Below are 16,138 nucleotides of genomic sequence, written 5' to 3' on the forward strand. Positions count from 1 at the left end.
CCTCTATCTTAGATGGATCCACCTTAATCCCATCTGCCCCTATGATATGTCCAAGGAATGTCACTTCAGGTAACCAGAACTCACACTTCTTAAACTTAGCATACAACTGATGCTCCCTCAACCTCTGAAGAACCTGTCAAAGATGAAACTCGTGCTCTGCCTCTGAACTGGAATACACCAAGATGTCGTCAATGAAGACAATAACGAACTGATCTAGAAAATCCTTGAACACCATGTTCATTAGATCCATAAAGGCTGCTGGGGCATTGGTCAAACCAAAAGACATGACCAAGAACTCATAGTGCCCATACCGCGTTCGGAAGGCCGTCTTAGGTATGTCCTCATCCTTGATCCTCAGCTGGTGATAACCAGATCGAAGATCAATCTTTGAAAACACCGTCTTACCCTACAGCTGATCGAACAAGTCATCAATCCTTGGTAGGGGGTACTTATTCTTAATAGTTAACTTATTCAATTCTCGATAGTCAATACACATCCTCAAAGTCCCGTCCTTCTTCTTAACAAAAAAAACTGGAGCACCCCATGGCGAGTAGCTCGGTCTGATGAACCCCAAATCCAGAAGCTCCTGCAGCTGTATCTTTAACTCTTTCAGTTCCGCCGGTGCCATCCTATATGGTGCCCTCGACACTGGCTCTGTCCCTGGTGCCAACTCGATAACAAAATGAATCTCCCTACGCGGTGGCGACCCAGGCAAATCCTCAGGAAACACATCCAAGAACTCACAAACCAATCTGGTGTCCTCCAGTCCTACTGGTGAAACTCTGGTGGTATCCACCACACTAGCCAAAAAGCCTATACATCCACCCTGTAGCAAATCTCTGGCTCTCAATGCAGATATCCTGGGTACGCGGGGTCCATGCACCGCTCCCACAAAAACAAAGGGATCCTCGCCCTCTGGCTCAAAGGTTACCATCTTCTTCCTACAGTCGATGGTAGCTCCATACCTAACCAGCTAATCCATACCTAAAATCATATCAAAATCCTCCATACTCAACTCAATCAAGTCTACTGACAACTCCCTACCATCAACTATCACTGGCAGTGCTCTAATCCACCTCCTAGATACTCCCAGTTCTCTTGTAGGAAATATAGTCCCAAACCCTGAAGCACTATACTCACTAGGTCTACACAGTCTATCAATCACCTTATCAGATACAAATGAATGCGTAGCACCAGAGTCAATCAACACAGTAAAAGGAATGCCAGCACTAGAATGCTGACCTATCACTACCGAGGGACTAGCCTCGACCTCGGCCTCCGCCTGCGTCAGGGTGAACACTCGAGCTGGAGTCAAGCTGTCCACCTTTCCTGTCTCTCCCTTCTTCACTGTCGGGCAATCCTTCTTGAGGTGTCCCACCACCCCGCACACATAGCAAGCCTTAGCTCGACACTCGCCCGGATGGCGCCTCTTGCACCTCGTGCACTCTGGATAAGTCCTCCATGAATCACCGCCTCCCTGACGACCACCCTGAGTACCCCGTCCTCTCCTATCAGGACCAGGAGTGATCGGAACATCAGGAGTCTTCCTCTTAAAATCACTGGGGCCACCGCCCCTGCCAGAACCAGAATATGGAGGCACCGCCCTGCGGCCCTCCCTTCTCACAGCACTCTCCCTCCATATCTTATTCTCCGCTTCCTCAGCGGTAAGAGCCTTCTCCACAGCCTGGGCATAAGTAGTCCCTCCAGGAACTGTGGTAATCCTTACATCTCGGGCTATCATAGCATTTAGCCCTCTGGTAAATCTGTCCTGCCTAGCTACATCAGTAGGCACAAGATCTGGTGCGAACTTCGCAAGTCTGTCGAACTTCAAGGCATATTCTGTAACTGTCATACTGCCCTGAACCAGCCCCACGAACTCATTCACTTTCGCTGCCCTGACGGCAACATTATAATACTTCTGATTGAACAGGTCCTTAAACCCTTCCCAAGTCAATGCAGCAACAACCCTAGTCTGTGATGCCACCTCCCACCAGATTCGGGCATCCTCCCTTAACATATAAGTGGCACAAGCCACCCTGTCATGTCCTTCCACTCTCGCAAAATCAAGTATGGTAGTGATCATAGTCATCCACTGTTCAGCTTTCAATGGATCTGGTCCTCCCTCAAAGATCGGGGGCTGTTGCTTTCTGAACCGTTCATACAACGGTTCCCACTTGTTCCCAACATCAACTGGCTGTACCACAGGTACCATTGCCAGTGGCACAATAGGGGCAACACTCCCAGATGGAGCCTGCCGCAAAATTCGAATCTGTTCATCTTGGCTCTGAAGTCGGGCCTGCATGTCGGCCATTAACTGGTGCCAATTCTCAAGGGCTGGCAGAGGGTTCTGACCCCGATCGTCATCTCTAGCCCCAGGCCTGTCGACTAGTCGTGTGGATTTCCTTGAACGCATAACTATTCAAGTCAATCTGCAATCAACGACTCGGCAATTAGGCTATGATGACAGGGTAATAATCCTTTCATATCCATCATTGAAACTCCAATCATTCACAAACAATCAAAGTATAACAGTTTATCCAGATATTCATTCACATGCACAGCAGTGCTAATAAGCATTCCTTAATAACGTCATGCAATAGTCAAGGGCCAGGCCCTATCAGTATCTCATGCTCCCTATTCATCAAACAGATATCAACAATCATATCTCACTCAAATCATTTAAACACATAATCATATATACACAATTACCAAACCCTAAGTTGAGATTGTCTCTCGCGGCGAATGTACATATCTAGCCAGTCTTCAAGACCCATAAACCTAGGACGCTCTGATACCAAGTTGTAACGCCCTGGATAGCCAAGACCGTTACACTGTGTGTTTATAAAGTGCCAGACTTGCTAATCAAGTCATTTAATTAGAATCATGATACTGAAACTATAAAGGAACTAGGGTTAAAAATGTTTTGGTCTCAAAAGCCACATTTTCATTAAGAAGCATCATCTGTTTACACGGGATCCCAAAAATATTAAGTTTAAAGACTGTTTATAAATGACACAAGGTTTATACACAATATCAGGCCATATTAAGGCAAAACAGACAATCAGGTAATCCCTGTTCTGACCCACTCCTCGGCCATGGCGATCGAACAGCTGGCTATGTACATTCCACCCCGCAGCCCTCCATCTCAGGGTTGGTCCAACTTGCCTTTGCCTTTACCTGCACCACGTAGCACCCGTGAGCCAAGGCCCAGCAAGAAACACAACAACAGAGCATAAGAAGTCAACAGACAAATCAATATCTCACATTGCATCACATAATCTCAACCATATAGTCATTCAGTATAAATAAGTATTCGACATGCTAAACATATCAATTCATATCATACATCACTGCACAAATGATAACTAGGGCTAGCGCTCTCAGGTAGCTCCCTCCGTTATCCCACTGACTCCGACCCGCTTAAACCGAGCTCAGTGAATATTAAGCTGTCCTCGGCTACCAGTGGCCAAACCGCGCCCTGTGCGCAAATACTATGTACAGCACTCTTAGGCCGCTTTTACATGTCCCATGGCGTAATACCATCATTGACACGATACAAGTATCGGGAGCACTTAGTCCCATCACAAACATATAACCAGGTGCAGTTTTCTTACCTTTCGATTCACTAGCTTTGATCCCTCGACTCCTTGAGCACGATCCCTCTCGAGCCCTAGCGCTCACCTAAACACAACCATAGGCCAAAGTCATCATCTATCCTCAAGTCCAAAACCTAGCCTCGAGGCCAATCTCGAGCCCCCGAGAAGTCCTAGTTCCACCACACAAGGTGGTGGAATTAAACCCCAAACCCTTGCAAATAACCCTAAAATCCCCTTCAGAAGACAGGGTAGCACTACAACGCTCATGGGAGGGCGCTACAGCGCTTCAAACAGAAGCAAAACCCCATCAGCAAACTTGGCCTAGAGCTACAGTGCCAAAAGGCTAGCACTGTAACGCTAGTCACAGACTGGCCAACACCAGTTTTTCCCTCCTGCGATTTCCTCGAACCAACCTCAACCAAAACTCTTCCAAATCTTTCCCAACCTCAAAAACAACCTTATGACCATACTCCACTCATCCCAAGCACCCCAAATACCTATAACTCAAGAACATGCATCCCCACACTCAAAATTCACCATAGCCACTCCTAAACACTAAAACTCAGCAGAAACCAGCTGAACAACAAAGTTGGAGTTTAGAATTTATACCTCTGGTGGAATTTCGACCTCAAGGTGCCTCTAGACTTCCTTGGCTTGCTCCTCCTCAGCCTTAGGCCTGAATTCCCGAAAGTTTCCATCCAATTCAACTTAAACATCATAGCTCAAAAACCAGAAATAGAAACTGAAGAACTCTAAAGTCTTACCTCAAGTGTTGATGAATCCTTGCTAAACCTCTGCCAATTTCTCAATCCTAGGTTAGGATCCTTGATGCTTAGTTTATCCCAGCTACCCTCTGAGCTTTACTCCAGAAATCCTAAAGAAACAGATGAAGAAAATATAAACCGACCTAGAGAACTCTCTCTGTTTTCTCCCCTTTCTTTTCCCTTCCTTTTCCTTCTTTTTCAGACTTCTACCCTTCTATACAATTCTCACTAACATAAAACCTCAACATATCTATTCCTTACATGCCAAATGACCCTAATGCCCTCCCCTTTATTTCTAATCCTTTAGTCCACTTAAGGGCATTTTAGTCATTTTACCCAATTCCCGCTAACTCATCGAGTGTCTCTAATATTTCCCGCTTAATTCCCGATACCTAACTAATCACCACTAATATTCCTCAATGTCAGAATAGACTCCAGTATATTCACTAAATTCCCATTTATACCCCTGAGCTCTCCCCGAGCCGGGTATAAATCCCCGCCATGACTTTTTCGCTACCTTGCTCACTAGGATTGTCTCGAGTCACAGATCACAGATATATCCACATAATAATGTGGTCTCAACAATTATCACATATATCAAAGCAGTTATGCCCATAATGGCCAAAATTACAATTATGCCCCTTTAACCTAATCAGGGCCTACATGCATACTAATACACATAGTCATGCATCTGAAATATTCAAGTAGTCATATAACATGCTTTAAATCATAACCATGCATCTTAATCATTAAAGTCACACATAATTCTCATTATGCACTCCAGGCACACTAATCAAGGCCCTTAAGCCTTATTAGTGAATTTGGGTCGTTACATTCTGTATGACCAAAGGATCTCTGGCAATTCCTCCGCCCAAGCACCCTTAGATTGTTCTAGATGCTTTTTTAGAGTATCCTTCAAAGTCTTATTTACGGCTTCAACCTGCCCATTGGCTTGCGGATGAGCTACCAAGGAGAAACTTTTCGTAATGCCATGTCTAGTGCAGAAATCAGTAAACAGATCATTATCGAACTGAGTGCCGTTGTCAGAGACTATCTTCTTGGGCAGACGATAGCAACATATTATATTATTAACCACAAAATATAACACTTTCTTCGAGGTGATCGTTGCTAGTGGTTTAGCTTTGATCCACTTGGTGAAATAATCCACAGCAACTACTGCTAACTGCACTACTCCTTTTCCTTTGGGTAGTCTCTTGATCAGATCAATTCCCCATAATGCAAAAGGTCATGGAATATGCATCTGCTTCAAGACATTCTGAGGTTCCCTGGGTACTTTAGAAAATCTCTGGCATTTATCACACTGCTTCACATACTCCATGGAATCCTCATTCATTGTAGGCCAGAAAAATCCTTGCCCCAAAATCTTTTTGGAGAGACTTTGCCCCCCAGCATGATCTCCGCAGAACCCATCGTGCACTTCGGTCAGTAAGTTTTTCGACTGGTCGAGTGTTATGCATCTAAGCAGTGGCATAGAGTACCCTCTTCTATACAATACCCCATCCATCATAATATACCTAGCAGCTTGCCTCATAATCTTCTTGGCTTCGTTACGATTATCTGGTAGGACTCCTTGCTCAAGGTAAGTAATGATGGGTGTCATCCAAGTGTCAGCTAATGTGATGGGCATGGCTTCACATTCGTTAATACTCGGTTCTGCCAAGTATTCCACTAGTACTATGTTCAAAGTTTCAGCATCTTTTGCACTAGCCAATTTTGCTAAAGCATCTGCATTGGAGTTCTGCTCCCGTGGTACCAGCTTAATAGTATACTCCTTGAATTGTGCTAGCAGGTCCTTGGTTTTATTCAAGTACGCCATCATTCGCAAACCTCTTGCTTGATATTCCCCTAAGACTTGGTAGACCACCAACTGGGAATCGATGTTTACTTCAACCGACCGGGCACGAACATCTCTGGCCAAGCGCAATCCTGCTAGAAGGGCTTCATACTCCACCTCATTATTAGAAGCGTTAAATCTGAACCTCAACGCGCAATGAATTCAGTGCTTCTCCGTTGTGATCAATATAATTCCCGCTCCCGAATGATGTTTGTTTGACGACCCATCAACAAAAAGTTGCCAAGTAGAAAAATCTTCTCTCTGCCCAGTCGCATGCTCTTGTCGGTCGGGAATATCCCAGTGCATTCAGCAATAAAATTTGCCAAAGCCTGTCCTTTAATAGTGGACCTTCGTTGATATTTGATTTCGAATTGGCCCAATTCAACCGCCCATTTAAGTAAACGACCAGATGACTCTGGCTTCTATAAGACTTGGCGTAGGGGCTGGTCGGTAAGTACTTTAATGGGATGTGCCTGGAAGTACGATTGTAATTTGCGAGATGCAAGTACCAAGTAATAGGCCAGCTTCTCGATCATGGGATACCTTGACTCTGCTCCTATCAACCACTTGCTAACATAGTATACTAGATGCTGCACCTTATCTTCTTCTCACACTAGAGCAGCACTGATAGCATGCTCTGTGACTGCCAAGTAAACAAAAAGGTCCTCCCCATCTACTGGCTTTGAAAGAACAGGAGGTTGAGCCAAGTGTTCTTTTATGGCTTGAAAGGCTTGGTCACATTCTTCCGTCCATTCGAATTTTTCGCTTCCTCTAAGCAAGTTAAAAAATGGGACACATTTGTCCGTTGATTTGGAAATGAACCTACTTAGAGCAGCAATCCACCCAGTCAAGCTTTGCACATCCTTAATCCTGGCTGGAGACTTCATTTCCGCGAGCGTCTTTATCTTCTCCGGATTCGCTTCTATTCCTCGTGAGTTAACAATAAACCCAAGAAATTTTCCAGAACTTACTCTGAATGAGCATTTGAGGGGGTTTAACTTCATGCTGTACTTTCTCAGGACTGCAAAGCATTCCTCCAAATCTCATACATGTCCTTTAGCTTCCTTTGACTTTACCAGCATATCATCTACGTACAGCTCCATGTTTTGTAGATTAAGTCACCGAACATGCCATTCATTAAATGCTGGTAGGTGGCTCCCGCGTTCTTCAAGCCGAATGGCATGACCTTATAGCAATACAACCCTATGTCTGTTCAGAAACTGGTATGCTCCTCATCGGGAGGGTGCATACTAATCTGATTATAGCCCGAGTAAGTGTCCATAAAAGACAAAGTTTGATGACCAGAGGTCGCATCAACCAACTGGTCTATCCTTGGCAAAGAAAAACAGTCCTTAGGACATGCTTTGTTCAAATTGGTGAAGTCCACACAAGTTCTCCACTTCCCATTGGACTTGGGCACTAATACTGGGTTTGAAACCCAGGCGGGGTAATAAGCTTCTCTTATGAACCCATTTTCCTTCAGTTGCTCTACCTCCTCTTTGAGAGCCTTTGCTCGCTCATTGTCAAGCAATCTTCTCTTTTGTTGCACTCCTGGGTAACTTTCATCCACGTTGAGCACATGGCTAATCACAGTTGGTGAGATACCCACCATATCCTTGTGAGACCAGGCGAAGACATCTTGATTCCTCCGCAGAAATTCTACCAGTTGTGCTTTTACTTCCAACTTCAACTTTTTTCCAACTTTGACCCCTCTGGTCGAATCATTCTCATCTATTGAGACCTCCTCTAATTCTTTCATGGGTCCCACCTCACTATCATAATCCCCAAAGCGAGGATCAAACTCCATTCCCTTGCGTTGGGCAACGCCCTATTTGGTGACTTCATCACCGGATGGGGCTTGTTGCTTATTGAAACCATAATGCTTTGTTGGTCGACATCCATCTCCTCTACTTCTTTTCTATCTGCACACACAATCATATGGTTTTCCTTAGCTCCCTTTCGCGCTTTAGCTACCGAGGCATTGTAACACTCTCTAGCTTTTCTTTGGTCTCCTCAGACACATCCTATTCCTGCACTAGTCGGGAACTTCATAGAAAGGTCCCATATAGAGACTATCGCATGCAAGACCGTGAGCAGTGGTCGACCAATCACCACATTATAAGCTGACAAACAGTCGACTATCAAAAACTGCGTCATAACTGTTTTGTGCTTCGGAGCATCTCCTGTTGTGACTAGTAACTTGATCGTTCTGGCCAGTGATAACCTTTCTCCAGTAAATCCATAAATGACCTGAGAGCATGGCTTCAAGCATTAATGGATAGTTTCATCCTTTCAAAAGATTACTTGTAAATGATGTTGACAGAGCTCCCCGTGCCGACCAGACATCTCTTCACCTTCATGTTTGCTATTTGGACTGTAATGACGAGGGGGTCATTATGAGGATATCTCACATGTTGTGCATCATCTTCAGTAAAAGTGAGAGACTCACTTTCATACCGTGGGTTCTTTGGGGGTCGCTCGTCTACAGTCATGACCTCAGATGTTGATGCTGCGTCCAACTCATGTCGAAGCATCGGAGCATATCTCTCTCTTGCCTTGTTGCTATCCCCAGCCAGATGTGGACCCCCACCTATAGTGTCTAGAGTGAAGTCCACAGGCTTGGGTTGCAAGGGTGGAGACCGCTGCCGCTTAAACCTAGGATTGTTGTTACTTCCTTCTCCTTAGGTCTTTTCTGCTCGATACTTTTTTAATTTTCCTGACCGGAGGAGAAACTCTATCTCGTCTTTGAGATGATTGCATTCATTTGTGTCGTGACCATAATCTCCATGGAAACGACAGAACTTATTAAAATCTCTCTTACTCATCTCCTTCCTGATGGGTAGGGGTTTCCGGTAGGGAACCTCTTGATGGCTCGCCAGATATATTTTCGCTCGGCTGGCTGAAAGAGTGGTGTAATTGGTGAACCGAGGTTCATACTTAGTTGGCTTGTCGTTTGTTCCCGACTTAGCCTTCTTTTCCTCGTGGCAGTCAGACCCGTTATTTCCACGTTTCTTCCCACCACTTTGTCCATTTCCACCATTCTTAGGAGGATCAGTTGATTTGCCTGGATTGTTCAGGCCTTTCTCTCCTTTCTCAATCGCGTTATCCAATTTCATATATTTGTCCGCCTGGTCAAGAAATTGTTGTAGTGTTGAAATTGGATTGTGATGAATACTGTCCCACAAATGACTCCGATAGATTATACCTGAAGATATGGAAACCATCTTCCCCTCATCTCCAACCGCAGTTGCTCGGTTGGCTTCTCTCATGAACCTCTGTATGTAGTTTTTGAGAGATTCATCTTTCCCTTGTTTGATATCGGCCAAGTGATTGGCATAAACTGGAGGGGTCCGAGCAGTGCTAAACTTCCTACAAAATTCTTTCCTGAAACTCTCCCAAGAGGTAATAGAGTTCGCCTTGAATTTCCAATACAACTCTTGGGCAATATCAGAAAATGTAGTGGAGAAAACTCTGCAGCAATAGTCATCGCTCACTCCGAGCAGCTCCATTTGGTCTTCAAACTTCTCAACATGCCTTATTGGGTTTTCCTTTTCTGTATAAACTAGCAGTACCGGTGCTTTATACTTTGCTGGCGGCTGGGTTGCTTTGATTCGAGCACAAAATGGGCTACCACTCCTGTGGTCTACCGGATCGATTGCAGAAGGTCGTTTCGGCAAACCTTGAACTGCAGCCATTAGCGCATCAAGCTGGGCCTGGATGCCTGGTGCGACCGCTAGGGGCTCAAGGTCTAGACCGCCTGGTCGAGTGTTCCTATCCGGCGTACCATCATCAAGTATGTCTACTTAACTGGTAGGCCGGGTCGAATCTCGCCCTTCGACTGGGATGGTCTTTCTTCTGTTGGCAATGACATCTCTTAAATCCTTTTGAGAAGTACATCTCCCCAATCGATCGAACACTATGCTCCGAGTTTTTTCGGAAGGCTTACCGCACGGGACGTGCTCCTTCCCACTGCGCTGCTGGTTGGGATGCAGTGGTGGCCACCCTCTCTATGCTGGGAAGTCTTTTCCTCCTTGCTGGTCATTGCCATCTTTTTCATTCGACTGGTCGGTGTGATGACTATCAGCTTCATCACGACCATGCCCATCTTTGAACTGCGAAGTTTCTTTACCTCGAGGAGTTCTGGTTTGTTCCTCCCCGTGTGGAGTCTTTTTACTGCCCGATCGGTGACTTTCGGATCTAGAAGTTTCTGATCTGTGGCTCCTAGAGGGGGTTCTAGAGTTCCCCCTTTGAGTCGAGGCAGTGTCAGATCAGACCCCATCATCTTCCCGAGTAGGAGGGTTACTCCCGCTTCGATTAGGTCCTCGAGAATTAGGTCTATCAATGGTTTTTCGACCAGCATCTGTAGTCCTTCCTTCTTGGTTGCTGCTCCTCGCGCTGTAGCTTGAGCATTGGCCTGGGTCAACTGCGTAGCTGCCTCCAGAGCACGTGCAGCCTCGCAGTGTCGCCTATCGGCCTCCTCCTGCCGTCGCCTGATCTCCTCGCTCCTGGCGTCCATCTCCCGTCTTTGCTACTCAAACGCAACTTTCTGTCTAGCTATCTCTTCAGCGAATTACTCCTGTCGGGCGTTGAATTGTGTCATCTCCTCCTGGAAGGCCCCCATGGCTTCCTGGAGTTCTGGGGTCATCTCCTCGAGCAAGACCCTAGGCTCATTCTCATGGTCTTGAGAGCCAAGACCTTCTGATCTAGCAGGCTCTTTAGATGAGCCTGGCTTCTTGGAGGCTGCATTGGTGTTCTTGGGCACCGTAATAATACGGTAATTGTGTGTTTTTCTCTTCAGGCTCTCAATGAAAGCACCAAAATGTTGACCACGATTTTGGCCAACGATGAGTGGACGTCAAAACTACAATAAATCTTCAAGAGAAAAAACGACACTAATGATTTTTATAGTGGTTCAGCCCCAATATGTTGGTAATAGCCTAATCCACTTAGAGTTATGATTTATGGATCTACACTCAAGATCAGATGAACCTGTGTCAACTGAGTTTCTTTAGTGTAAATGAAAATAATACAATATTTCTCTCAGAATACAAATACTCTCTTAGGCAAAATCAGAATTCGAATCCCTCAATGGTGCCATGAGCTATGTATTTATAGGCCCAGGATCGTACAAACCCAAATCCCTCATAATCGGGATATTCCTGTCACTCTCACAATATTTAATTAATAATAACATTTAAAATACAACAATATGCGACTTCTTTGGGATAATTTGAGAGATTTCCGCGTAGGTACGACTAATTCTAGCCGAAGCCGTTACAAGAATTTCGCTTGCATAACGATGATCTGCTTAGTTGGTCAACTTTACTCCTTGAAAAAAGATTGGTCGGGCGAAACACTCAACTGGTCGGCCAAAACAGTTGACTGGTCGGCCATGCACTCCATCGGTCGGCCATGCACTCCACCGGTCGGCCAAACACTTCACTAGTCGGCCAAAGCACTTGACTGGTCGGCCAAAACAGCTGACTGGTTGGCCATGCACTCCACCAGTCGGCCAAACACTTGACTGGTCAGTCAAAAATCTTTACCGGTCGGACATAAATTCTACCAGGTCGGACAGATCACTTCTAAACCAGATAAACAATTTCCATGTCAGTAATATCACCAGATTAATCTAAAACCTTTGACTCAGTCATTTCTTGCCACTTGTCACTTTTATTGCCACGTCATCATTTTTAAATTTTGGGGATAACACATATTTTTATCGATCTTCCTATTTAAAGCTTTGAGCACTCAAACCACGATCTTCCAGAGTGTTCTCTACACCTCAAGATGTGTGTGGGCACATAGAGAACATGGATTTGAATTTTAAGAATCACAAGTATTTCACAACACATGAGAACTTGGATTATGGTCTGAGAATGACTAGAAAAATGAAGAAGAAGAAGAAGAAGAAGAAGAAAGAGTTTTATCTGACCAAAACTCTGAGAACTATTATGAATTGTGTATAGTGTTGTATTTTCTTTCTATGTTATTGTGTATTTCTATTGTGTATGTATATCTTCTCTTCTTCTTTTATATCATATATATAGAGATTTATATTACCTTATTATTCTTAATAATAATAATAATAATATCATAATGATGATAGGATTTGATTTAGGTAAATATCTAACTTACAAAATTTGAAAAACCATTTTCAAATTATTAAATAATTAATTAAATAAATAAAATCTATACAGATACAATATCTGTGTATGTGGTACACGCATGGCACAGTCCTTGGACTGTGTCAAGCGTATACTGTTATTCCCTTTTCAGGGATTTTGTATTTTTCTTTTATCTAATTATTTAATTAAAATCAATCTCCCACAAAATAAAGGTGTTAATCTTTTTAAGGAAAAGATAACAACCATATTTCAAAATTTAAATTTTAAATTCAAAATACAAAATTTAAATTGATGATCATCATTATCATCGTCTTTTAAAATTAAATAAATCAAAAACTATTTTTCACTTACCAATTTTATTTTCTCCCACTCAAATAAATAATTATTTTAAAAAAATTATTTAATTTATTTTATATATATATATGAAATTCGAAATTTACATATTTAAATTAATAGATATATTTTTTAAAATTATAAATTAATTATTCAACATTAGTTATCATATAATTGCATACTTGACCCAAAGAATAAAATTCTTTTCAAATTCTCAAATTACAGTTATACCATTGCATCAACTCTTACCTTGATATGGTCTTGATAGAGCCACCCTGGGGACCTATGGACCTATAATATCAAGCTCCAATAAATATTATATTATTAATCAAAGCTCTTTGATTAAATAATCATATTTATTAATATCATGATTACTCCACTAAAAATATGATATTGAACTCTTGATAATTATAGGCATATATTTACGGAGTACTTTATTAAAGAATAAAGTGTCCATTATTGATATAATCATTACATATAGTGTTAATCATCTATTAATGGCTCATAATCAAAAGGGAATAAAATTACCGTTTTACCTCTTTAACTATATCTTGTTCCTAGAGTACCATTGACTTTACTAGTGAAGGTTGTGTCACAACAAGTTTGCGATGTGAGCGCTCATAACCTTTTCAGTTCCAAAAGTCAACCCAATAGGGAACCATTATTCAATCTATAAGAATGTATAGATTTCATATCTGTTAAACTACGTTCCTAGTCATACACATCATTGAGTCCCCAAAACAATTGTTCTTAGCCTGATCATTCTGACAAACCTTAACGCATGAATCAAATGATCATATGACATATATAGGAGTTCATAGCAACCTCAGGATTAAGATTATCGTGTATATGATCATCGTTTGATGTGTTTGATTAATACTATGAAACATTGTTTAAACAAGTATTACCAAATCACATCTGGTCTAGTTCTACATACTCTCAGCATGCAAAGTACATCTACTAAAGTGTCCTACTACACTAGTAATCTGGATCTAGGTCACATGTATTCATAATACTAGTGGATCGTACTAGCAATAATTAATCTAACGATTTCATAACTTTATTTTACTATGAACTATTTAAGTTTATTATCTTAATCTCGATCCTCCCATACCAATATGAGATTAAGACCACATAGATAAACTTTGAAATTTTCTGATATTCACTTAATATTATCATATAATATCGAACATAGTCTATATATATAATAATTCAATTCAATTATTTATTTCATTTAAAACATTTGTCAACTACAATTGCTTTAAGGGCACTATTCTCAACAATAGTCACTTGTACTGGGGCACAATTTGGTATTGGTAAAGACTCTGCAAAATTGCTTTTGCTTGAAGCTTTCGCACAGAGTTTATAATAAAGTGACTCGTGAACGTAGACAGATTTTAACTGCTAAACCATGTAAAAATCTTTTTTTTTTCTTTTTTTCCTGATCAATTGTTTATTGCTCTACATAATTAAGTTGACGAAAAATAGCATCAACATAGTTCATTGGCAAAAGTGGTTACACAAATTAAAAACAATAGTAGTAATAATAATTATCAATAAAAAAGAATGTACACTATTTTTACTATGGAGAAAAATTATTACAAGTGAGAGAGTTTCTTTAGAGAATTAGAATTCAAGTCTCCTTTAGCAATGAACTTCAACTCTAATTCTATTTATAGTAACGCATATTGATAAATTTGGTAACGTGTGAGATAAGATATTATAAATATCTTCATATTTCTTACAATATAATAATATAAAACTTACAATATAAATATTAGATAGATATTTACAATATAAATTTATTTTTAGATTTTAAAGCTATTAAATATATATATATATCATACTTATCATTTATATTGTTATTATTATTTAATTATTTAATTATTTTTTGACTATATAATTATTAGAAAATTAATTAAATGGCTATAAATTAGGATAAATGGAATAAATAAATAAGAAAAAAAAAATAGAGTGATTTTTGGAGAGATTTTAGAATGTCACATCACCCTCTTGGAGCTCTCATTTATATAAATACTAGATAAAAGCAACATGCAATACACATTTGCTTAATTTTGTTTATAGAATTTAATAATTATATTTATTGAATTTGTATCATTATCTTATAAATTTTAAATAAATAAACAATATTATATATAAAAGAATGACATAAACATATTAAATGAAAAATTAAACCAAAACACTATTTATGAATTTTTTTAAATATATATAATATGATAACAATGATAATTTTTTTAATAAAAATTAAGATTATATATTATATATTATTATAATGATATTTTATAATATTTAAATTTATATTGATATAAGTATTAAATATCTATTAAATATTATTATAATAATATTTTATAATATTTGAATTCATTTTAATATTATTAGTAAAAAATTAGGATTATATATTATTATCATAATAATATTTTATAACATTTAAATTTATATTAATATAATTATTAAATATCTAGTCTTGTATTATATATTATTATAATAATAATATTTTATACCATTTGAATTCGAATTTGAATTTATATTAATATAATTATTATATATGTAGTCTTATATTAAATATTATTATAATAGTAATATTTTATAATATTTGAATTTATATTAATATAATTAATAAATATCTATTTTTAAGTTAGTTTTAAATGTATATTTTATTACATATTTAAAATATTCTCTTAAACTTAACAAAACAAATTATTAAAATTGAGAATTTCTGTTATCAACAAATTATTTATATAGAAGAGACATTGCCATTATATTAATTAGTCACATAAAGTTGTGTTTTCATGAAAAATATAAAAGCAAAAAAATTAATCATGAATAATTATATATGATGGTGAATCTCTCTAGTTACAAATTTTTTATTCATAGTCGCAAATAAAGAATTCAATAATTATAGGGGATGCGTTCAACATAGACAATGATTTAATGACTCTAATTTTTACAATATAGTTTTACAACATTAGATGAACTTAATTTAATTTGGAGATCGACAATAATTAATATCATCTCTAAGAAAAAAAACAATAATTTCAAACAATATAAGAAATAAGCCACAATAAAATAATAAAGAAATAAAATCTTTTAAATGCCAAAATGGGACTTCCTATCCATATTAAGTCATGTCATGTGGAAAAAATAAACATTGCAATTTTTGAAAAATTCATAAGAAACCCGTTAATATGAGGAAGAATTAAAAAAAAATGAAGTGGTTAGGTAGGACTAAACCACATTAATATGCATAGAAGACATAAATATGAATATATGAATATACGTTATGCATGCGTACCAACATAAATTATACACTAGTTTGTATGACTTTACATATATAAATATATATGTGTATATATATATATATATTAATATAGTTGCATGCAGAATAAAACGGTGGGACTACGTTTACTTTTCACAGTATATTATATTTCATACATATACTTG

The sequence above is a fragment of the Humulus lupulus genome, chromosome 7, assembly GCF_963169125.1.
Source record: "Humulus lupulus chromosome 7, drHumLupu1.1, whole genome shotgun sequence".
Taxonomy (NCBI): Eukaryota; Viridiplantae; Streptophyta; class Magnoliopsida; order Rosales; family Cannabaceae; genus Humulus; species Humulus lupulus.